Source organism: Cervus elaphus, chromosome 32 (genome assembly GCF_910594005.1).
Source record: "Cervus elaphus chromosome 32, mCerEla1.1, whole genome shotgun sequence".
NCBI lineage: Eukaryota > Metazoa > Chordata > Mammalia > Artiodactyla > Cervidae > Cervus > Cervus elaphus.
In genome coordinates, this window is record NC_057846.1 from 51,147,677 (window position 1) to 51,171,062 (window position 23,386).

Here is a 23,386-nt window from a genome sequence, read left to right on the forward strand (position 1 = left end):
AGAAACTCTTTTATCAATTTTTTTAAATCTAATTTGATTTTTTTAATAGTCTATGGATTCTGAAATCACCTTTTGTATGATGGACACATTTATTATTATATGTTGTATTAATTATAAATGTAATCACTTTGATTTCTAAATTCCAGAAAGATCATATATAAGAAATATGTGTATATTATATTTACATATTCTATATAATACATACTACGTATTTTTGCAGTCCAAGCCTGCATATGTGCCCATTTACTCAATCTCTCACTGGTTATCAGGGAACCACAAACTGAGCACATTCTAACTTGAAGGAATGTTGCTCTGCATACAGGTTTTCTCTAAAACTGACCTTAGTGTTTTTATCACTTAGTTCTAATCTCACTCTGAATTAGTAGATCCCAGGATCTACTGAGCTATTTTGATCTGCATATTCAATAATTTTCTTCTAATGTTTTCTGTTTTACTTAGTTCTGATCTTCAGGGATTTAACTTTCCTTGGTCTTCTATATTTATAATTTTAATTGTAATAACTTTTACATTTTAGTTCACTAACATTTTGTTTTGAAATATTTCCCTTGATCTGCCCAACAAATCACTGATTGTACTTTAATTTGTATTTATTTTTTCACCTTCCGTATTGTAACTTGCCTTTTCATACTGTTCATGGAGTTCTTGAGGCAAGAATACTGAAGTGGTTTAACTTATATGCAGAGTACATTATGTGAAATGCCAGGCTGTATGAATCAAGCTGGAATCAAAATTGCCAGGAGAAATATCAACAACCTCAGATATGTAAATGATACCACCCTAATGGCAGAAAGAGAAGAGGAAATATAGAGCATCGTGAAAGGGGAGAGTGAAAAAGTTGGATTAAAACTCAACATTCAGAAAACAAAGATCATGGCATCTGGTCCCCTTATTTCATGGTAAATAGATGGGGAAAAGTGGAAATAGTGACAGATTTTATTTTCTTGGGCTCCAAAATCATTGTGGATGGTGACTGCAGACTTGAAATTCAAAGATGCTTGTTCCTTAGAAGAAAAGCTGTAATAAATCTAGAGAGCGTATTAGAAAGCAAAAACATCACTTTCCCGGCAAAGGTTCCTCTAGATTTAGACCATAAAGAAGGCTGAGCACAAAAGAATTTATGGTTTCGAATTGTGGTGTTGGAGAAGACTCTTGAGAGTCCTTTGGACTCTCAGTCCAAGGAGATCAAACCAGTCCATCCTAAAGGAAATCAGTCCTGAATATTCATTGGAAGGACTGATGCTGAAGCTGAAGTTCCAATACTTTGGCCACCTGATGTGGAGAACTGACTCATTGGAAAATACCCTGATGCTGGGAAAGATTGAGGAAAGCAGGAGAATTGGGTAACAGTGGATGAGATGGTTGGATGGCATCGTCCTCAATGACATGAGTTTGGGCAAACTCCAGGAGACAGTGAAGGATAGGGAGGCCCGGCGTGCTGCAGTCCATGGGGTCACAAAAGAGCTGGGACATGGCTGAGCGACTGAACAACGGTTTCAACTTGCAGCTCTGTCATGTTTAGATTTTTTTTTCACATTTTTTATACCATTTTATCTTGAAATATCTTCTTCGACTATTTCCATCTTTTTCTTGAGACATTTTTCTAGAAAGATTATATTTTCAGAATTTCTTTTGAGAAGTGAATATTTATTTGAGTGTCTTCTCATCTCCCTGGCTAAGTCTCCTTGAGGAGTATAGTTTTTATTTATATCTTGCATATGTTCCTTTCTTCCCTCACCCTGCATCTTTTTCTTCCACATTTCTGTAGCCAGAAACTCTGCGTGACTTAACATTCCATGTAATTCACAATGTAAAATAGAATTTCACTTAATAAATGTTTTACCCACTTCTATCATTTTAAATTTTTTCATCTCTTGTCCATATTGAAATAAACTTCTTAAAAAATTACTCTGAGAGTTTGAGATACAGAATGACGAAAATCTCTGTCAGCAATGAATATTAATTATCCTCAGTTATCTTAGTTAAAAAGATTAATCTATCTCTTTTGCAGAAGCAGCCTTGAAGCTGGAACATGGAATGGAAGATATTCCTTCACATCATAACTCTAAAATAGTCCCATAACTGCAATCATGGTTATAGCAAGAGAACTCACTGTGTCAGTGAAGGCCATGATTCCCAGCAGTCTGACGGCGCCCGCAAAATGTGAGCTCAGATCTCTTTGGAGCATATAATGTACTGTGAGCTTGGTGTGTAACTGCAGGTGTAAATAGCAATCTGGACTTGCAGTTTGGCATCTGAACGCGCAATCTGCCGTTTTATGATTCTGCCTGAGCCCGTGTTCAGGTGCAGTGGTAAACATGCCATAAGGGGCAGGCACTCGAGGCCTGATCACGTTCTGATAACCCAACAGCAGACTCAAAGTCAGAGAATGTGGAAAATCAGCTTGGCAGGTGAGTCTTTATTATCAAGGTTACCTCTGTTAATTATTTACAGATCAAACAGGATGCAACTGTAGAGTAAAGCTATTCATAGGCCAGTTTCAGTAACTTATTTTTCAGGGTGTTGTTCAGTTCAGTTCAGTTGCTCAGTCGTGTCTGACTCTTTGCGACCCCATGAATCTAAGCATGCTAGGCCTAGCGGTCCATCACCAACTCCTGGAGTTTACTCAAACTCATGTCCATAGAGTTGGTGATGCCATCCAACCATCTCATCCTCTGTCATCCCCTTTTCCTTCTGCCCCCAGTCCCTCCCAGCATCAGGGTCTTTCCCAATGAGTCAGCTCTTCGCATGAGGTGGCCAAAGTATTGGAGTTTCAGCTTCAGTGTCAGTCCTTCCAATGAACACCCAGGACTGATCTCCTTCAGGATGGACTGGTTGGATCTCCTTGCAGTCCAAGGGACTCTCAAGAGTCTTCTCCAACACCACAGTTCAAAAGCAGCAATTCTTCTGTGCTCAGCTTTCTTCACAGTCCAACTCTCACATCCATACATGACCACTGGAAAAACCATAGCCTTGACTAGACGGACCTTTGTTGGCAAAGTAATGTCTCTGCTTTGTAATATGCTATCTAGGTTGGTCATAACTTTCCTTCCAAGGAGTAAGGGTCTTTTAATTTCATGGCTGCAGTCACCATCCGCAGTGATTTTGGAGACCCAAAAAATAAAGTCTGACATTGTTTCCACTGTTTCCCCGTCTATTTCCCATGAAATGATGGGACCAGATGCCATGATCTTAGTTTTCTGAATGTTGAGCTTTAAGCCAACTTTTTCACTCTCCTCTTTGATCAAGAGGCTCTTCAATTCCTCTTTGCTTTCTGCCATAAGGGTGGTGTCATCTGCATATCTGGGGTTATTGATATTTCTCCCAGCAATCTTGAGTCCAGCTTGTGCTTCCTCCAGCCCAGTGTTTCTCATGATGTACTCTGCAAATAAGTTAAATAAGCAGGGTGACAATATACAGACTTGACGTACTCCTTTTCCTATTTGGAACCAGTCTGTTGTTCCATGCCCAGTTCTAACTGTTGCTTCCTGACCTGCATACAGGTTTCTCAAGAGGCAGGTGAGGTGGTCTGGTATTCCCATCTCTTTCAGAATTTTCCACAGTTTATTGTGATCCACACTGTCAAAGGCTTTGGCATAGTCAATAAAGCAGAAATAGATGTTTTTCTGGAACTCTCTTGCTTTTTCGATGATCCAGCAGATGTTGGCAATTTGATCTCTGGTTCCTCTGAGTGTTGTTACAAGTTCATATGGAGGTTCCTGTGAAAACTGAAAGTAAAGCTACCATAGGATCCTTCTGCTTTATTGACTCCGCCAAAGCCTTTGACTGTGTGGATCACAACAAACTGTGGAAAATTCTTCAAGAGATGGGAATATCAGACCACCTGACCTGCCTCTTGAGAAACCTGTATGCAGGTCAAGAAGCAACAGTTAGAGCTGGACACGGAACAACAGACTGGTTCCAAATGGGGAAAGGAGTACGTCAAGGCTGTATATTGTCACCCAGCTTATTTAACTTACATGCAGAGCACATCATGTGAAATGCCTGGCTGGAGGAAGCACAAGCTGGACTCAAGATTGCTGGGAGAAAAATCAATAACCCCAGATATGCAGATGACACCACCCTTATGGCAGAAAGTGAAGAGGAATTGAAGAGCCTCTTGATGAAAGTGAAAGAGGAGTGAAAAAGTTGGCTTAAAGCTCAATATTCAGAAAACTAAGATCATGGCATCTGGTCCCATCACTTCATGGGAAATAGATGGGGAAACAGTGGAAACAGTGAGATGCTTTGTTTTCTTGGGCTCCAAAATCACTGCAGATGGTGATTGCAGCCATGAAATTAAAAGACGCTTGCTCCTTGGAAGAAAAGCTATGACCAACCTAGACAGCATATTAAAGAGCAGAGACATTACTTTGCCAACAAAGGTCCGTCTAGTCAAAGCTATGGTTTTCCCAGTAATCATGTATGGATGTGAGAGTTGGGCTATAAAGAAAGCTGAGCACCAAAGAGCTGATGCTTTTGAAATGTGGTGCTGGAGAAGACTCTTGAGAGTCCCTTGGACTGCAGGGAGATCCAACCAGTCCATCCTAAAGGAGATCAGTCCTGGGTGTTCATTGGAAGGACTGATGCTGAAGCTGAAGCTCCAATACTTTGGCCACCTGATGCGAAGAGCTGACTCATTGGAAAAGACCCTAAATCTGGGAAAGATTAAGGCAGGAGGAGGTGGGGACGACAGAGGATGAGATGGTTGGATGGCATCACTGACTCAATGGGCATGAGTTTGAGTAAACTACTGGAGCTGGTGATGGACAGGGAGCCTGGCGTGCTGCGGTCCACGGGGTCAGAGGTGACTGAGCAGCTGAGGTAAGCATCCTGCAATCCCACTCCTGGGCATATTTCCAGAGAAAACCGTAATTTGAAAAGATACATGCACCCCTATGTCATAGCAGCACTATTCACAGTAGCCAAGACATGGAAGAAACCTGAATGTCTATCACCAAATGAATGGATAAAGAAGATGTAGTATATCCATCCATCTATCTATGAATTTAATTCCATTATATAGAATGGAATAGTACTCAGCCATCAAAAAATGAATAATGCCATTTCCAGCAACATGGATGGACCTAAGATTGTCATACTAAATGAAGTAAGTCAGATAAAGAAAGATGTCATATGATATCACTTATGTGTGTAATTCAAAAAATGTAGATAAACACATATACAAAAAAGAAATAAACCCACTCACATAGAAAACAAGCATGGTTACTAAAGGAGAAAGGGGGGGGAATAAATCAGGAGTTTGGAATAAACACAGACTGTATATAAAATAGAAAACTAGCAAGGACCTCCTGTACACACAGGGAACTATACTCAAATGTTTTGGAATAACCTCCTTATAACTGAACCATTTCGCTGTATGCCTGAAACTAACACAGCACTGTAAATCAACTATGTTTCCGTTTAAAATATATTGGTCAACACAAAAGTTAATCTGTTGAATTTAAACTGGTCCTTTTTGACAGAATGCAGTTGGAGTTTAGCCCACATTTGTCAGAACAAAAAATGTAGATTTTTTTCACAAAAAAGAGAGTGAGAAGCAAAACAGTGTACATCCATCTAAATATATGTCAGGGAGCAAAGAAAAATGGGAAATAACTGTTTTATGTGATAATAGAGGTCTCTATAAGATTTATATTGTGAATAAAGTAAATTATATATATATATATATATATATACACATATATACAGAAACTGATAGAGAAAAACAGAATATAGAGAGTAAGTGGAAAGTAAATCTTTTTGTAGATATAACATTCTAACAAGGCAAAGTTAATACCCTTGAGACATGAGTTTGACAAATGATAAACATTATGTAAGTTTAAAATCAAGTTTTTACTTTAGAATAGTTTTAGATCTATCGGAGAATGCAATGGAGCCCCACTCTAGTACTCTTGACTGGAAAATCCCATGGACAGAGGAGCCTGGTAGGCTCCAGTCCATGGGGTCGCTAACAGTAGGATAAGACTGAGCGACTTCACTTTCACTTTTCACTTTCATGTGCTGGAGAAGGAAATGGCAACCCACTCCAGTGTTCTTGCCTGGAGAATCCCAGGGACGGGAGCCTGGTGGGCTGCCGCCCATGGGGTCGCACAGAGTCGGACACGACTGAAGTGACTTAGCAGCAGCAGCAGTTTTAGATCTATAGAAAAATGACAAAGAAAGTACACAGTTGTCATATGCCGTGCATCCAATTTCTTCTATTATTAACATCTTGTAAAAAGATGGTCTTTTTCCACAATTAATGAACCAATGTTGATATAATAATATTCACTAAAGTGTATACTTGTGTTTTCTTAGTTTTCACATGATGCCATTTCCTGTTCCAGGCTCCCATCCACAGTATATTTATTGTCTGTATATATATATATTTATTGTCTGACATATATATATGTCTCCTTAGGCTTCTCTTGGCTGTGACAGCTTCTCAGACTTATTTCGCTTTTGATAACCTTGAAAGTTTTGAAGAGTGCTGGTCAAGTTTTTTCAAATGTTCCTCAATTGGAATTTGTCTGGTATTTTCTCATGTTTAAACTGCACTGATGGGTTTTTGGAAGAAAGATCACAGAGGCTGTCCATTCTAATCACATCATGCCAAGGGTACCACAGTTTACGTGACTCTCACTGCTGATACTGACCATGGTCCCCTGACAGAGGCAGCGCCCGCTGGTTCTGCCCTGCACCAAATTCGTAGTCGGAATGCTATGATGATGAGCCCTCTTTCTAGAAATAACTTCTATAGCTTTTATTCATTTCTCAAAGAGGCCTGGGAAGCAATAACACTTAATCATTATGTAAACTTAAACTTTGCAGTCTTAATTTATGAATCACGATCTTATAAACGCATCAGGGACAAAATATATCTCTCAGGATCCTAACATGCTTGTGACAGATTTATCAACATATTTTCAAACTTTCAGAAGTGGGCTTTAAACATAATCTTTAAAAACCACCGAATTATTACCTACAAAGGTATTACTTTCTAACTGGTAACTCTTACTCTTTGGGGCCGTGCTGGGTCTTCGCTGCTGCGGGCTTCCTCCGGCTGCGGTGAGCGGACTCACCGCGGAGGCTTCTCTGGTCGGGAGCGGGGCTCTGGGTGCACCCCCTGCAGCAGCTGGGCTCCCGGCTGTCTCCCGTCGCAGCAATGGGGCTCACGGGCTTATTTGCTCCTTGGCGTGTGAGATCTTTCTGGACCAGGGACTGAACCAGTATATCCTGCGATGGCAGGTGGATTCTTTACCACTGAGGCACCAGGGAAGCCTCATGAATAGTATTTCTGCAACCTTTCATATACCACCACCAAAAGGGAAAGAAGTTCTTGCTCTATTTCTCTTGATATATTTCTAATTAATTACAAGTCAGTTCCTACACAAGGCAGTTACCAAGCACCATATTTCAAACACTCATTGATGTCCAGCCATGCATGTTCTCATTTCCTCAAACTCGGTTTGTATTTAGACGTGTTTCCTCCTATCACTTTGCTACTGGCTCTGATTTTAAGTAAAGGAAAATTTTCAAATTTTAATTAACTTCTCCTCAGGAAAGCTAAGACTCTGAGACACTTCATGGTATATCTCTCTCACAGAGAAAGGGTATCTTAGTTTGGAATGAGGAAGCAAATATTTTGATTCTGTTCCATTGCTTTGGAAATGAGCAGCCTTGAGCAAGTCATTTCATATTGTAAAAGCTTATTTTCTTCATTTGCAAAGTGGGGGTGGTTTTCCTTTCCATTTTTTGAATTATTGTGAATAGAACAAATATACAAGCTTACTTATGCATATATGGAATATATACATATATATATTTAATACACATTACATATTATGAGTGAATACACTATATATATATTTAATACACATTATATATTATGAGTGAAAGAGTTAGTTGTGTCTGACTCTTTGTAACTCCATGGACTATATAGTCCACGGAATTCTCCAGGCCAGAATACTGGAGTGGGTAACCACTCCCTTCTCCAGGGCATCTTCCCAACCCAGGGATTGAACCCAGGTCTCTCGCATTGCAGGCAGATTCTCTGCCAGCTGAGCCACATATCTATGTAAATATCATCTTCCAGATAAAGAAGTGCTAGTTATTACAATAAACTTTATTCCACTGATTTAGATTACAGTTTACATAAATAAATGCTTTTTTAGAAAGGAACACTACACATCAACACTTAAACTTTATCAATGTTTCTTCATTTTTTCCCAACTTTATTGCTATATAACAGCTATAACAGATATATGACATTGTGTAAATTTAAGGTACACAGTGTGAAGATAGACACAGGTATATATGGTAAAACATTTTCCACAATAAAAGTTAACACATCCTTTCCTTCATATAGTCAATTATTTTAAATTGTTGCTGTTATGATTGGAACCGTTAAGATCTATTCTCTTAGCAACTTTCAAATACACAATATAAATATTAACTATAGTGACCATGTTGCATTAGGCCTCTTAACTGTTTCCCTCTTATAACTAGAAGTTTATACCCTTAAAACTTCATGGTTTGAATTTTCTTACCTCAATCAAATTTCTGTGAGAGATGGATTATAAGCTAAAGAATACCTTGCTACCAATATTTGGAATTTATTGAATTTTAGCAAGCCATTCCAATGTTTCAAGTGATTCCCAGTTGAGCTTTTGTTTCTGATAAAAATGTGACTTCAGTGGTGTTTGAAGATATTAACACCATGACATCAAAAGACAAGCTTTGGATCCTTGTTTTGTGGTCACAGGGATTTCCTAAAACCCAGACCAATTTGAGTTCAAATGGCTGCATTGACGAGTTAGTTGGAAATGATAGGGACCTCATTTCTGAGAATTAGGGTTCTGAATTTTGGTTGCCTATTGAAATTTTTGGGGAGCTTTTAGAAGTCTTGATAACCAGGTCAAAACCCAAAAATTTGGGGGAAGATTTTAGACGTCTTGATAACCAGATCAAAAGCCAGAAAGTTTAACAGATCTCTGCCAGTGGTACACAGGCATCAGGGTATTTTAGAACTCCAAGGTCATCCCAGTGTGAAGCGGCATTTCAGAACCATTGTGCTTTACCAGAGATGTAGTGGTCATCACCTAAGCAACTGGGAGCCCTGCTGCAAGTCTTTTTCTAACCACATCCTGCTCCTTGTGACCAGCATAAAACAGTCAGCGTAGACTACTCCTACCCAAGGAACAACTATCCTACAAAACATACCTGACTCTCCTTGTTCTTAACTTTCACTTCTGATATTATAATGTATTCTGGGGAGAATTTGCTTATTTCTTTTTAAGCTCATTTTGGCAGAACAGCTTTGAACAAAGAGCTTATGTTGCATGCTTGAGTAACTATATTTGGTATTGAGCACTGAATTTTCTTTAACTTTCTTTACCTTGGTTTAACATCCACTCTATAGGATGACATATGTACTGTTAATCAATGACATCTCTTTCTAGCTAATGTGCTGTAAACAGCAAAAGTTACATTAAGACAGATAGTAGTAGCGGTGCCAACTCCTGAACAACCCTCCCACTGTCTTACTGTCACATGATCGATTATCTTCAGGCGTTGAGCAATGACAGACGCTGAGAGGTGTCTCTTCCTCTTTTAAGCTGGTCTAGCTCTTGGAAGCTGCTGTAGATAAGCGCAGAGCAGGAACTCACTCGCACAGAGACCACGTGTGCATGTTGGCGATGGGGCCGTGCATCTCCCATCATCCCATCACGGGGTCAGATGCAGAGACTGACGAGGAACACCTTGTATTAGGCTCACTTACCCCACACCGAGAGCAAAGGTGTGCTTCTATCCATTGGAAGGGAGAGATGAAAAACCACACCATTTTCTTCTCTTTGTAAATCCAGAATGATATAATGGCTACAACAGAATCAATTGCTTTGAAAGTAATTGGGTGATGCTTTGAAAGTAATGGGGTGATACTTTCAGCTCTGGTTTCTTGCCAAGTCCATCCGACAGACACTGCAGCTGAGTTCAGTGGCATGCACATTTTGTGTCTGTAAATTTAGAGTTTGGGGATTCTTCCCCCTTCACTCCCAATGCATACACACAAACACACTCCAGGGGAGTAAGGGCTGAATTTCAGCAGTTTCCAGGAGGAAATTCCTTTCAGAGCTTATGAGTGTTAGTTCTGATATCACACAGCCTTTGTGCCTTTGCTGAAAAATTCTAATTTCACAAACAGTGTCCTTTTAGACAGGCTGGATGAGAACTCTTTTTTGGGGAAATGGCTTTCCTATGGTGCCGGTGGGTCACTCATCATGACTGAGACTTAATTGCCACTTCACAAAAAATGCCATCAATAGAAAGGGAAAAAAAAACACCCTACTAGCTTAATTTAATCAGGGATGGGTCTGAAGAATGCAAATAAGGATGATAGCATCTAATTATTTTTCCATTTTTAACTCCATTAAAGTGCATTAATTCTAAAAATTCTTTTCAGTGATGAACTCTGATTTTCATATTGGGATCTGGAATATGCCTGGGCTTTTTCTTCCTCAGGAACATATCTTGAAGGGAGTTGTCATATGTGGGAAGACAGGGGTTCATGCTTTTATCTAATTAAACATATCTAGATCTAATTCTCTAAATATTTGAAAAGCAAATATAATATGACAAGGTAAAATCCTTATAGTCATTTATCCACTTAGAGAAAAAATCTTCCATGTGACAAACTTTTCAGAGATGGAAGACATTTGAAGTTAAATCTGGCCTCTGTACTCTAATGCTGAATTAAATCTCTGAGAGAGTTTTGGTTGAAGTAGAAAAGCATAGCTTTATTGCTTTGCAATAAAGCAAAAGGCAAAGGAGGCCACAGAGGGCTAATTCCCTCAAAACTGCAAGTCCTGATCTGGAGGGGGTAGTGAAGAGTTTTGTAGTAAGTGTTCACAGAGGGCGTGGTCAGCTCGTGGGCATTCTCCTGATTGGCTGGTGGTGAGGGAGGCGGGGTCAGCATCCTCAACCTGCTGGTTCCAACTAGTCCGGAAAATACATGCTCTTGGGGAGCAGAGAGTCGACTCCTCCCATCTGGTCGGGGCCTCAGTATCTGCCAACCACTCCAAGATACCGTCGTGTGTGTCCCTGCCCCCAGGATGCACTGTGGTTTCTTGACTGGTCTCCACATTCACCCCTTCCCTGGTCAGCACCTGTTTGGACCTTTGGAATTCGGGGAATGTCATGGAGAATGAATGAAGCCCATTTCCTGTAATCAAGAAATGAGGGACACAGAAAGGCCTTTGTACCCAGGAGACACACAGGGTCCCGCTTGGTTTCACTATCATAGAGTGACAGACAGCCTCGATCTAGGAAGGATATGGAAAGCCATGTCCCGCACTCCTAGTCGTTTCTGATTGGCCAGATATGGAAGGGAAAATTTTGCAGGAGAAAGAGAGGAAATGTTGATTGCCCCAAAGCTTATTCCAGAGTGACTTGAAAACTTACTTAGGTCCTTTCAGTGGAAATTCATAAACAGTTACTACACTATTTTGACTTATTTTAAATTCCTCAATACTTAAAAGTTTTTCTTTCATATTTGCATATACTTTAAAAGCTCCTAGGAGATAATCTTTGGAACAATCAGCATTTCTTTCCCTTTCTTCTAGTTCTAAGACTATCTTATAAAAAATAAGCAAATAAAAAATATAAATAAATAAATAAATAAAAGGTGAGAGAAGCAAGGGGGAAGTGGCTCTCAGGAAGTATCAGATAAAAACAGATTTTTATCACTCTGAGTCCAGGGGACAGAAATAGAGGACCTTTCAAAAGTTACTTAAAAGGTTAGGAGAAAACCTTAATACTTCCAAACCACTCAGCAAACAAACTTAGCTGAGTCAGGATATTTCTCCTTCCATGGATTTGGGAAAGACCTCAAAAAAACTTCTTCATCTATAGTATTCAAACTTTTCATCACCTGGAATTCATATTTTGAAAGAATTGATTGACCAAATTGCATTCAACATGAGTAATAATTCATTGTGATGACTAATTTTATGTGCCAAATTGGCTAGCCTGTGACAACCAGATATTTGGTCAAACACTAGTCTAGAGAAGCCCAACTAATGCTTTCTTATTATTTTTGTTTGGCAAATGACATAGAGCATTATTATTCATCAAAGTAACATGTGTTAGGGAGTGGAAAGAATGTATTTCAACAACTGCAATATTATTTTGAAAAGGTAAAAATAAGCAAGAAAGTTATGTAGAGAGGAAAATGAGAACTCAAGGACAGAATAAGGTTTCAAAAAGTAAAGCTCGATGGTTTTAAATAGTACATATCTTGCTCCAGGACAGAATCAGAGAGGAGGAGGGAAGAGAGAAGAGGTGGTACAAGCTTAGCCACATGTGGTCATCGTCCACAGACTGCTTGGTGCGGAGGGTTGATGGACTGGGAGTCACCCCACGGTTAATGTCGGGCAGGTGGTGCAGGTACGGGATTGTGGGGCACCAGCAAGGGGGGTCCGTTTCTTACAGGTCTCAGTGAGTCAGAGGGATTTAAGCTGATCTTTGCCTTCTGACCAGTGTAGAATGATCACTCTTACTTTTTGTAGGAAATGGCAACTCACTCCAGTGTTCTTGCCTGGGAAATCCCAGAGACACAGGAGCCTGGTGGGATAGCATCTGTTGACTAAAAAGCATGCACAACTGGAGAGTTGTGAGGTAAGTTTTATTTGGAGAAAAATGAGGACCGCAGCCTGGGAGGCAGCACGTCAGACAGCTCTGAGAGACTGCTCCCAAGCGGCAGTGGGGGAGGTCAATATATAAGGTTCTGGTGCAGGGGGAGTTCAATGCCATGACACACTCATTTTACAAAAGGTTTTCTGCTGGTCACAAGGGTCTGATGACACCATGAAGGGATTTAGTGCTTCTCTAGATATGAGGAGATGCAAGGACTGAGATCATAGCATCTGCTCCTAAAGACATCCAGCTATCTAAAGACCTGTCCCACCAGATTCCCTGGAGCACAGAGCGCCTCACTCCACCCTGCACGCCCCAGGGGGTGTTGAGGGTCAACAGCACAGGATTCCATCTCCATAGAGGCAGATGGCAAACACCCCCACTGATCAGTCTTTGGCAATGCTCTTGGCAAGTGCCAATTTGTAGTTGACAAGTCCATAGGGACGCAGAATCGGACATGGCTGAGAACATACACTTACTTACTTATCTATTTAGAATAGATTTAAATCCAGCCAAAGCAAAAAGGATGATTAGCTAGATGGGCATTTTTATTTTATGTATTGAAGCGAAGTGAAACCCCATGGGACCCCCAGACATGAAAGCCCTGTAACCCCCACTTCTTCTAGGCAAGACTCCAGCCTCCATGACTTGCCCTGAGTTCCAAAGGGCAGATTTGAACAGCTGTTAATCAAATGATTTTAGGGGCTCCAAAATCACTGCAGATGGTGATTGCAGCCATGAAATTAAAAGACGCTTGCTCCTTGGAAGAAAAGCTATGATCAACCTAGACAGCATATTAAAAAGCAGACATTACTTTGCCAACAAAGGTCCATCTAGTCAAGGCTATGGTTTTTCCAGTGGTCGTGTATGGATGTGAGAGTTGGACTATAAAGAAAGCTGAGTGCCAAAAAATTGATGCTTTTGAACTGTGGTGTTGGAGAAGACTCTTGAGAGTCCTTTGGACTGCAAGGAGATCCAGCCAGTCCATGCTAAAGGAGATGAGTCCTGGGTGTTCATTGGAAGGACTGATGCTGAAGCTGAAACTCCAATACTTTGGCCACCTGATGTGAAGAGCTGACTCATTTGAAAAGACCCTGATGCTGGGAAAGATATAGTCAGGAGGAGAAGGGGACAACAGAGGGTGAGATGGATGGCATCACTGACGTGATGGACATGAGTTTGAGTAAACTCTGGGAGGTATTGATGGACAGGGAAGCCTGGTGTGCTGCAGTCCATGGGGTCGCAAACAGTCGGACTAAGTGACTGAACTGAACTGAACTGAATTGAATCAAGGGTGGAGAAGCCAGGAAACCACCTGAGGCAGGATTAAAGGGACCAGAGAAGTTCATCAGGACAAGGAGGTAGGCCACCTGAGACCTAATCTTCTCAGCAAACTTGGCCTTGGACCACTGTTATGAAATCTCTCATCACATCCTTCCAGGTTAAGACACATAGATTTTCAAGAAGGCCAGGGTGTCCTCCTTTGCCTGGCAAACTAATAAAGCTATCCATTTCTACTCTACCCAAAACTGTCTCCAAGATTTGATTTGGCACTGTTGTACAAAGAAGGCGAGCTTTCAGCAACAACATAAAGACCACATCCATTGGCTTCTGAAGCAGGGCATGGCTCTAGAAATTCAGCAAGAACAGACTGGGGACCGTTGTCCTCTCCTGCATCTCTTGTTTTACTGATGAGGGAACAGAGGCCCTGCAGAAGGTTAATGTCTTTCTAGACTGAATCACGAAGTCCCTGAACAATACTGAGATTGATTACCAGCTTTCAATCTGATTTTAGGATTTATGATTTTTTTTTAACTTTATAGAATTCTAAAACTCTTTCCTGGGTGATATTTCAGTTTCTGAGAAGTAGATGTGGGTTTACAAGCTTCAGATTTCACTTATCCCCAACATCTGCATTCACTTAACTGTTTGGGAAATGTTTAAAATGGAAGGTATATTTTGTTGGAGTTTTTGTTTTGCTTTGTTTTGGTGGGGGACAGCTCTTTGGCCATTCCACGTGGCTTGCCACTGATCTTAGTTCCCCGACCAGGGGTTGAACCCATTCCCCCTGCAGTTGAATCATGGAGTTCTAGCCATTGGGCATCCAGAGAAGTCTTTGTATTCTGGTTTAAAGGAAGCCCCTAACAGTGCGTGAGTCAAATCATGTCTGTGGCTAACACAGCACCCCACTACTGCCATAGGCCACATTAGCCAGGAAGGTGGTTTACCTCCGTCTTTCTGACTTTCTGGTGCCCATGGGAATCACTAACCATGAAACAACTCCTTGGTAGGGGGCTAAGAGGGGGCTTGTAAATTGAACCTTGTGGCTGAAAGGAGCTGGCAACCCCAGTGTGTGCTGTGTGTCTCTGAGATCAAAAGTGAAACGCTTAATTAAAGTTCTTTCTCATCTCCTCTTGAAAAACAACACTAGGGCAATGCACACATTTGGGAATTGGAGGCCAGCAATGTCACTAAGACAATGGTTGAATCATTCAAGGAAGGAGAACCAGGACATTGGCTTGTGTTCAGTTCAGGGGCTGAGACAATTTTACCCCTCTTTCTAGATCTCCCAGAAAAAAAAAAAAAAGATCTTTTTAGGACCATTCAAAAATGGAACGCCTTGAAGAGTCACCTTTTATTTTAAGGACCTGCAAGGAATGTTTGAGTCATTCTAATTTCACAGAGATTTTCCTGAAAGGGGAGGAAAGTATCTCTTTGCTGTGTGTGTCCTTGGCCTTAAATGTACTGAGTGGATGGGGGAATTTGACAGCCTTTGTTCTAAAGTTAGCCCTCATTCTCTATTTCAGACTCCACAGGGGGAGGACTGAACTTTGTAATTAATACTCAGGAAATTAGCAATCAGCCATGGCAGAGAGACAAGGCAGGCGTGTGGACGCATCCCAGCGGCCCCAACAGGCAAAGACCAGGGGGCTCACAGCGGCAGAGGCCCCAGCTGGCAGCACCTCCTCATTTCAGCTGGTTCTGAGGCTTTCAAACACACTTTATTCAGTGGCCCAGAAGTGTAAAAGCGGCTCTTGTTTTTGCCACTGTGCCTCTGGCTATTTACCTTGGAATCTTTCTTTTTCTTTTTTTTTTTAAGAGGATGGCTGTTTCTGCTGCATTTAGATGTACTTGGATAAAACAAAGGTAGGCTCTTCACCAGAATTCAATAATATTTTTCCTTCTCCTCTTGCATAAAAATAAGAGTAGTATCTGAGAAACAGGTTTTGATCCAGCAGGCTTTGAGAGGGCAAGCTGTTTTTATTTCCATAATAAGGGAACATTAAAACATGAAAATTGAACATTTCTCAAAAGGGCAAGCTGTTTTTTGAAAGGGTCAGGAACAAGAGTCAGCAGGAACCCCGGGGACTGATTTTGGAGAACTTACATCTGTTGGGGAGAACAATAAACTCTTGATTGACTCCATTATCTGCAGAAGTGACAAAGCATGTTCATGGAATTATCAATTCTAAAGGAATTTTTTCTGCATAATCGCAGTTATGAAGGCTTCTATTAGTCTAAGCGTGTATGTTTGTGTGTGTGTGTGAGTGTGTGTGTGCATGTGTGTGCATACTTAGGACAAACGAGTCTGTGTGTCATTTGCTCAGTTTTAGCCACTTTTTGGAGACCTTGGAATTTGATTTTTCTTACCCAATCCTACCTTTTATTCAATAAACATTCAGCAAACATTCTTGCCTGCAAGTACAGTGTGAAGCACTGAAATCATCTTTGAACCAAAGCAATGGTTGACTTCCACAGATCTTTTATTTCTCTATCATTCTGTAATCTTTTTTAGAATTTTTATATTAGGACTTAGTGGATTGACAGTGTTTGTGTCAGTTTCATGTCTACAGCAAATCAATTCAGCTATAAATATATGTGTATCTGTTATTTTTCAAGCTATTTCCCCATTCAGGTTATTAGAGTATTGAGCCGCACTCCCCATGCTGTGTGGTAGTCCTTGTCGGCCACGGAATTTAAACACAGCAGCGTGGACGTGTCCGTGCGGACTCCCAGCCTGTCCCCTCCGCCCTTCCTCTCCGGGAACTATGTTAGTCCTCCATGCCCAGAGTCTGTTTCCGTTTTGTGACCTTTTTTCTGTAGTGGCCGTGGGTTTTGTGCTATTTTCCAGGTGAAGTGTTCCGAGTCCTGAATGGGATCTCACGTGCCCCTGGGTCTGTGCTCAGCCAGACTGTTCGGGGTTTATAGCTCCGCCCGTTCCCGTTTCCTGCTGTTGTTTCGGCATGTTTGTGACTGCCCTGCACAGCTTGTGAGGCCTTACTGTCCCCACCGAGGGTCAAACTTTTGCCCCCTGCACTGGAATGCAGTCTTTTTAAAATTAATTAATTAATTTTAATTGGAGGCTAATTACTTTACAATATTGTAGTGGTTTTTGCCATGTACCGACATGAATCAGCCATGGGTATCCATGTGTTCCCCATCCTGAAACCCCCTCCCATCTCCCTCCCCATCCCATCCCTCTGGGTCATCCCAGTGCACCAGCCCCGAGCACTTGTCTCATGCATCCAACCTGGGCTGGCGATCTGTTTCACATATGGTAATATACATGTGTCAGTGCTATTCTCTCAAATCATCCCGCCCTTGCCTTCTCCCACAGAGTCCAAAAATCTGTTCTTTATCTGTCTCTTTTGCTGTCTTGCATATAGGGTCATCATTACCATCTTTCTAAATTCAATATATATGTGTTAATATACTGTATTGGTGTTTTTCTTTCTGACTTACTTTACTCTGTATAAAAGGCTCCAGTTTCATCCATCTCATTAGAACTGACACAAATACATTCTTTTTTATAGCTGAGTAATATTCCATTGTGTATATGTACCACAGCTTTCCTGTCCATTCATCTGCCAATGGGCATCTAGGTTGCTTCCATGCCCTGGCTATTGTAAACAGTGCTGTGATGAACACTGGGTTACACGTGTCTCTTTCAATTCTGGTTTCCTCGGTATGTATGCCCAGCAGTGGGATTGGTGGGTCATATAGAAGTCTATTTCCAGTCTTTTAAGGAATCTCCACACTGTTCTCCATAGTTACTGTACTAGTTTGCATTCCCACCAACAGTGTAAGAGGGTTCCCTTTTCTCTGCACCCTCTCCAGCATTTATTGTTTGTAGACTTTTTGATAGCAGCCATTCTGGCTGGCGTGAGTTGGTACCTCACTGTGGTTTTGATTTGCATTTCTCTGATAATGAGTAATGCTGAGCATCTTCTCATGTGTTCGTTAACCATCTGTATGTCTTCTTTGGAGAAATGTCTGTTTAGCTCCTTGGCCCATTTTTTGATCGGGTCGTTTGTTTTTCTGGTATTGAGCTGCATGAGCTGCTTGTATATTTTTCAGATGAATTCTTTGTCAGTTGCTTCATTTGCAGTCTTAACCACTGGACTGCCAGGGAAGTCCCTAGTTTCCTGTTTTATCTTATTTTATGTTACTATCTGGTCTGACACCATCATTTCTACCATCTCCTCACCCCTGTAGGCGTTTGAGTTTGCAATTCTCTTCCCTGGGCTTAATATTTTTTTTATCTTTATGACAAATATCACAAAAGACCTTGTTTTTAATGCAGATATAGACATACCTCACTACTGCATCACACTGCTTTGAAGACACTGTCTTTTTTACAGATTGAAGCTGTGTGGCAGCCCTGCGTTGTTAGACGGTGGTTAGCAACTGTAGCAATACTTTTAAATTAAGGTGCACACATTGTCTTTTTAGACATAATGCTGTTGCATAGTTAATAGAATACAGCATTGTATACATAACTTTATATGCACTGGGAAACCACAAATGCTTGTGTGACTCACTTTTTCGAGATATTCAATTTATTGCATTGTTTGTGATATTTGTTTATTCCTCTGAACCAAACCCATGATATCTCTGAGGTAAACCTATAATTCAACAGTAACACACTCCTCAAGAGAGGCTGTATATTTAACTCTGTATTCTTGGGAAAGTCATTTAACTTCTCTAGTTCTTATTTTCTTGTTCTCTCAAGTGAGAAAGTTTGGCTGGATAAGCGATGCTCAAATTTTACGCTGCAAAAACCTCACCCAAATAATTTGTTAAAAATGTATATTCCTGGGACTGAAAATTAAAGTTTTAAGTTATATATTTCTCAGCATGAACATATGACATTATTTGAGCATGTCCGCCAGGTAGTTTTTGTTGAGATGGTATAAGGACCATACTTTGAGAGATAACACTCTAGATTATTTGTTTTTTAAAGATGACTCCATCATGTTCCATCTAACCTGTTCTCTTTATGATGTGCTGTTGGTGTACCTCCCACCGAGAGAGGAATTCATAACCTCCCCTGGAATCCAGGTGAGCTGTGACTATACTATGTAACTTTTGGTTTATAGATTATAAAAGATGATGTAGCTTCTTCCCGGTACTATTGGGAGGCTTACTTTTGGGATTTAATTGCTATACAAATGAAGAAAGTACAGCTAACCTATGCCAAAAGCTCCATGAAGTCCTCAAAAAATCCCCGCAATGCGCTTGGCTGACAGCTGGAACCAATTTGTCAGCCAGGTAAGTGACTCTCCTTAGAAGTGGATCGTCAGAACCACCCATGTGATGCCCTGCTGAGCCCTACCCAGAGAGCAGAGGTGTGAGCTGAGTAAGAAATTGTTGCTATTGTAGATCACTAACTTTGAGGGTAGTTTGTTACACAGTAACAGATAATTCAGATCCTTTCTAAAATTTGTCATTGGGGTCAGCCAAGTGTAAAGATCAGATCCCGTACCTTAACACCAGAGGGACCTGGGCTTACTCAGGGTCTCCAGAATTAGTTTACGGGGCTACTGGGGTCGAGTCCTGGGCACTCTCTGACGCTCAGAGACTTTCCTTTATAAAAATGGCGGTAGAATATTATCAGCTATTCCTTGGGGGCAGTTTGGAGAATCACATGGGCTTCAGAGCCAGGCAGGTAAAGGGTGTGTCCCGGGCTTCGCCTGCGGAACCTGAGGCACCAGTCTGTCCAGAGACTCGCACCGCGGGGCGCGGGGAAGGAGAACCGAGGCGGGGACAGACGGCGACGGCAGCTGGAGGACCGCTTCCTCCGGGCTGCCATGGAGCGGGGAGCGCATCCCATCCCGGAGAGGAGCTCGTCAGACCCCAGCCTCTCAGCGACCCGAGGGCCAGGGGCTTTCCGTGTGTGTGCGCGTGCTTTGCTTATTATTATTTTTTAATCTTTATTTGAATATAGTCGATTTACAGTGCTGTGTTAGTTTCTGCTATACAACAGAGTGAATCAGTGGTGAGGTTTATGGCAAGACAGCCCCCGTCCGTCCGGCTGGCCTCACAGCGGGCCTCTGCTTCTGTGCTGACCGAGACGAGCCGCTCAGCGGGCGTGCAGGTCCTTTTTGGAGGAGACCACTCAGTAAGTGGCTGTGGGTTCGGTGTGTCCTCGGGAGGAGTCGAGCTCAGAATCTTACTGTGTTGCCATCTTGGAGGCCCACAATACTTTGTTTTCTCTATCTTCCTTTTCCTGCCTTCTTTTGGATCAACTGATTTTTTAAAAATGACTTTCATTAATCCCCTTTGTGGGCCTTTTAGCTGGAATTCTTTATATTGTTTTAATAGACACATTAGGATTCATAGTGTGCATTTTTATTGTAAACTGCTTTCAAGTGATAATATATTACTATACAAATAGCAAAGCAAGCTTATACAATACTGATACAGTTCACTCCTTTCCTTCTTGACCTGTGTGCTCTGATTGCTATAAAATTTTCTTTTATGTATATGATCAAACCCAAAGTGTACTGTGATATGACTGAGATATGTGGCAGAAATTTTAAAATTTCAGAATCATCATTTTACAGCTACAATGTAATACAGTTGACCCTTGAATAGCATGGGTTTGAACTCTAAGGATCCATATATATATATGCAGACATCTTTCACTAAATACCACAGTACTGCATGCAGTTACTTGAATCCGCTGATGGAGATACAGAAGTCAGACAAACATACGTGGATTTTCAGCTGTGTGATGGGTTTGCACCCCCAACCTCTCATTGTTCAAATGTCAGCCCTATTGGATTCTAGCAGGGAGCATGCAATAAATATTTAAATCTTTGGGTGAAAGGTTATTGAAAAGCAGAATCTTTGTCTTTTAGTGCCATATACATGTAGACTCTTGAGTACTTATAAAAGGGAAAAAAAATCCTTTATTAGGAAGAGATAAGATATCTAAAGTCAGATACAAAACTTAGAATCACCATTTATGGAGCAAATAGATATTATGTGCTCCCAGTGGAATGCAATGGAAAATAAGTCATCTCATCTTTGTGACATTCGTGCCAAAAGTGTTTCTCTTGAATCTAACCATGAGGAAATAGTCATATAACCCTAGTTGCAGGGTCTTTTAGAAGATAGCTGAGCAAGGGGGAGCCGTGAGAAAGAGAGGTGAACGGATAGGGAGGTGATAAAGCAAATGTGCCTAAGTGATGCTGACAGTTGTTGAATCTAAATGAATGGGAAATGAGTGTCTAATGTATGCCTGTTCCCTCAACTTCTCTGAGTTTGAGATTCTTTTCAAAATTTAGGGGGCTTTTAGAGGGGGAAGAGGTTAGTTTTGACTATATCCTTGGAAGAATGTCCTTAACTCTGAACATTACCTAGCATGTTATATCTTGTAGTAGGTAATGAGCTGAGATTACCTGTAATAGCTGTGTTCCAACTAATTTCTCTACACGCTTTGGCTCTATGAAGCTGCCATAAGCAACATAATGCCACATGGAATTCAAACACAGCTTTATCTTTCTGAGCAGAGGGGAAAGTCCTGAGCACCTTTAGCCCCGGTCTTCAGTTTTGAGATGGATGTGGAAAAAGCAGCAGTGCCTAAGGGCTTTTTTTTGGTTTTGTTTTGTTCCTGTTACTAGTACAAGGTCAAAAGTAGTAGCAATGAAAAAACCAACTAATCCCAAGTTGCCAGTGTGGGAATAAGAGTGCCAAGGACAGCCTTCACCGACTGCCGACGGGAACACCAAGCTTGACTCACAGTTGCAGCCCACCCAGGGTTCAGAGCTGAACCAGGTAAGGTCAATACCCTGATGTATTGACTTAGTGACAGAAACTTTAGTAGGAGGAATCTGTGCCTGATGAGAGTTAGTAGCAGCAAATTTTAATGTCCTTCAATGGATCTGGGTTATCAGTTCAATCTCACCACTCTTTTTTTTTTTGGAAATAGGTTATCGTCTTCAGCAGAGGAATTGAGGGGTCAGCGGTGTCCACAGTCACCTTCAGAGTCTGCCTCGTCTGCAGCCTGCCGCCTAAGATTTCTCAAACAGACACTGCTGCTCGATTTTTCTTTCTCTGGGTAAAATGCAAATACCCTTGGAAGCAAATAATGTTCTAAGGAATTTGAGTAGCTTTTATTGAGTGTGAATGTGCTTGAGATGACTTTTGATAGAATAGAGAAGATATTGACAGACATAAATATATTTGGGAGTTAGGAATTAAGGAAACAAGATAAAGAGTGGTAGAAAATGCCAGGACGTTGAGGAAGTAAGAGGACACACAGTCCATGTCATGATTTTTCCAACATTTGCCTCTGTTTTCTAAAACTGATTCTGATTCTTGGTTCAATATGTAGCATGGAAATCACCAAGTATTTATTCTCTGCCTTCATTAAAATTAGATATTTTTCTTAAAAGTCTTTACTCCCAAAGAAGAGCTTTCTAGATCAACCTAAGTCCATTGACACCCTATGTGTGTGTGGGCTAAGTTGCTCAGTCGTGTCTGACTCTTTGTGACCCTAAGGACGAGAGCCCATCGGGCTCCTGTGTCCATGCGACTCTTTACGAAGCAATACTGGGGTGGGCTGCCATTTCCTCCTCCAAGATTGACGCCTTGTGGGCTAGGATTTAGTCTGCACCACTTTTCATTCCCAGGGAACACAGGGCTCAGTAATGCTTGGTGGAATGAATGCGCAGACCTCAACCAACTGCCGTTTGCCCACAGGTTTCACTGCTACTTCCCTGTATCCACATTTCCTAGAGTTTTCTCCCATTGCGTGTCAATTGCCAGGGCAGACTCTTCTTACTTGAACTCACTTTGGGGTGGCAGCCTCCCCTCCCAATGTGAATGAGGGCGTGATCCACAGTGCTTACAGACTGATTTCTGGCAGCTATTCAGGGGTATTCCATCAAAGAAAAACCACTCTATGGCTAAGAGGAGTCCTATCTAGTGCTTGCTATTTTGCACCCCCAACTTATAAAATTTAACTAGCTTTAATTTATGAGTAAATAATTGTCTGATGCTTATGAATATTTCATGCAGAAGTCCCTTTTCATGTCTTACCAAATATTGAGTTTTTGTACTTTAACATGAAGTTTTCCTGAGATTCAGCTTGTGAATGTAAATCTGGAATTGATGTGAGCTGTGAGAAGAAGCCAAGGAAAATAAGCTGTCATCTTGCAAAAAAAATCCTTCAATGATTTATGTGTTTGGATTCGACTTTGGGTTATCATTACTAAAATATTTGAGCTACGAGATAGCTGAGCTGTAGTCTTTATCAGAGACCTTTAAATTATTAACCAGACTTCTAGCTAATTTGCCAAATCATGAAATATTATCTGGGAAAAGTGGGCAAAGGTGGTGGAGGGATCTTTGAATCATGAAATCATGTTTTAATAAAAGGCGA

The 23,386-nt window shown here is 41.1% G+C and overlaps 1 long non-coding RNA gene across 1 annotated transcript; it reads left to right on the top strand.

Moving 5' to 3' along the window:
- Nucleotides 1-18,154: 18,154 nt before the first annotated feature.
- Nucleotides 18,155-23,386, top strand: LOC122687978. Its single transcript, XR_006339284.1, has 4 exons — nucleotides 18,155-19,056; nucleotides 19,943-20,116; nucleotides 21,624-21,777; nucleotides 21,932-23,386. It is a non-coding gene; the product is annotated as an uncharacterized LOC122687978 (long non-coding RNA).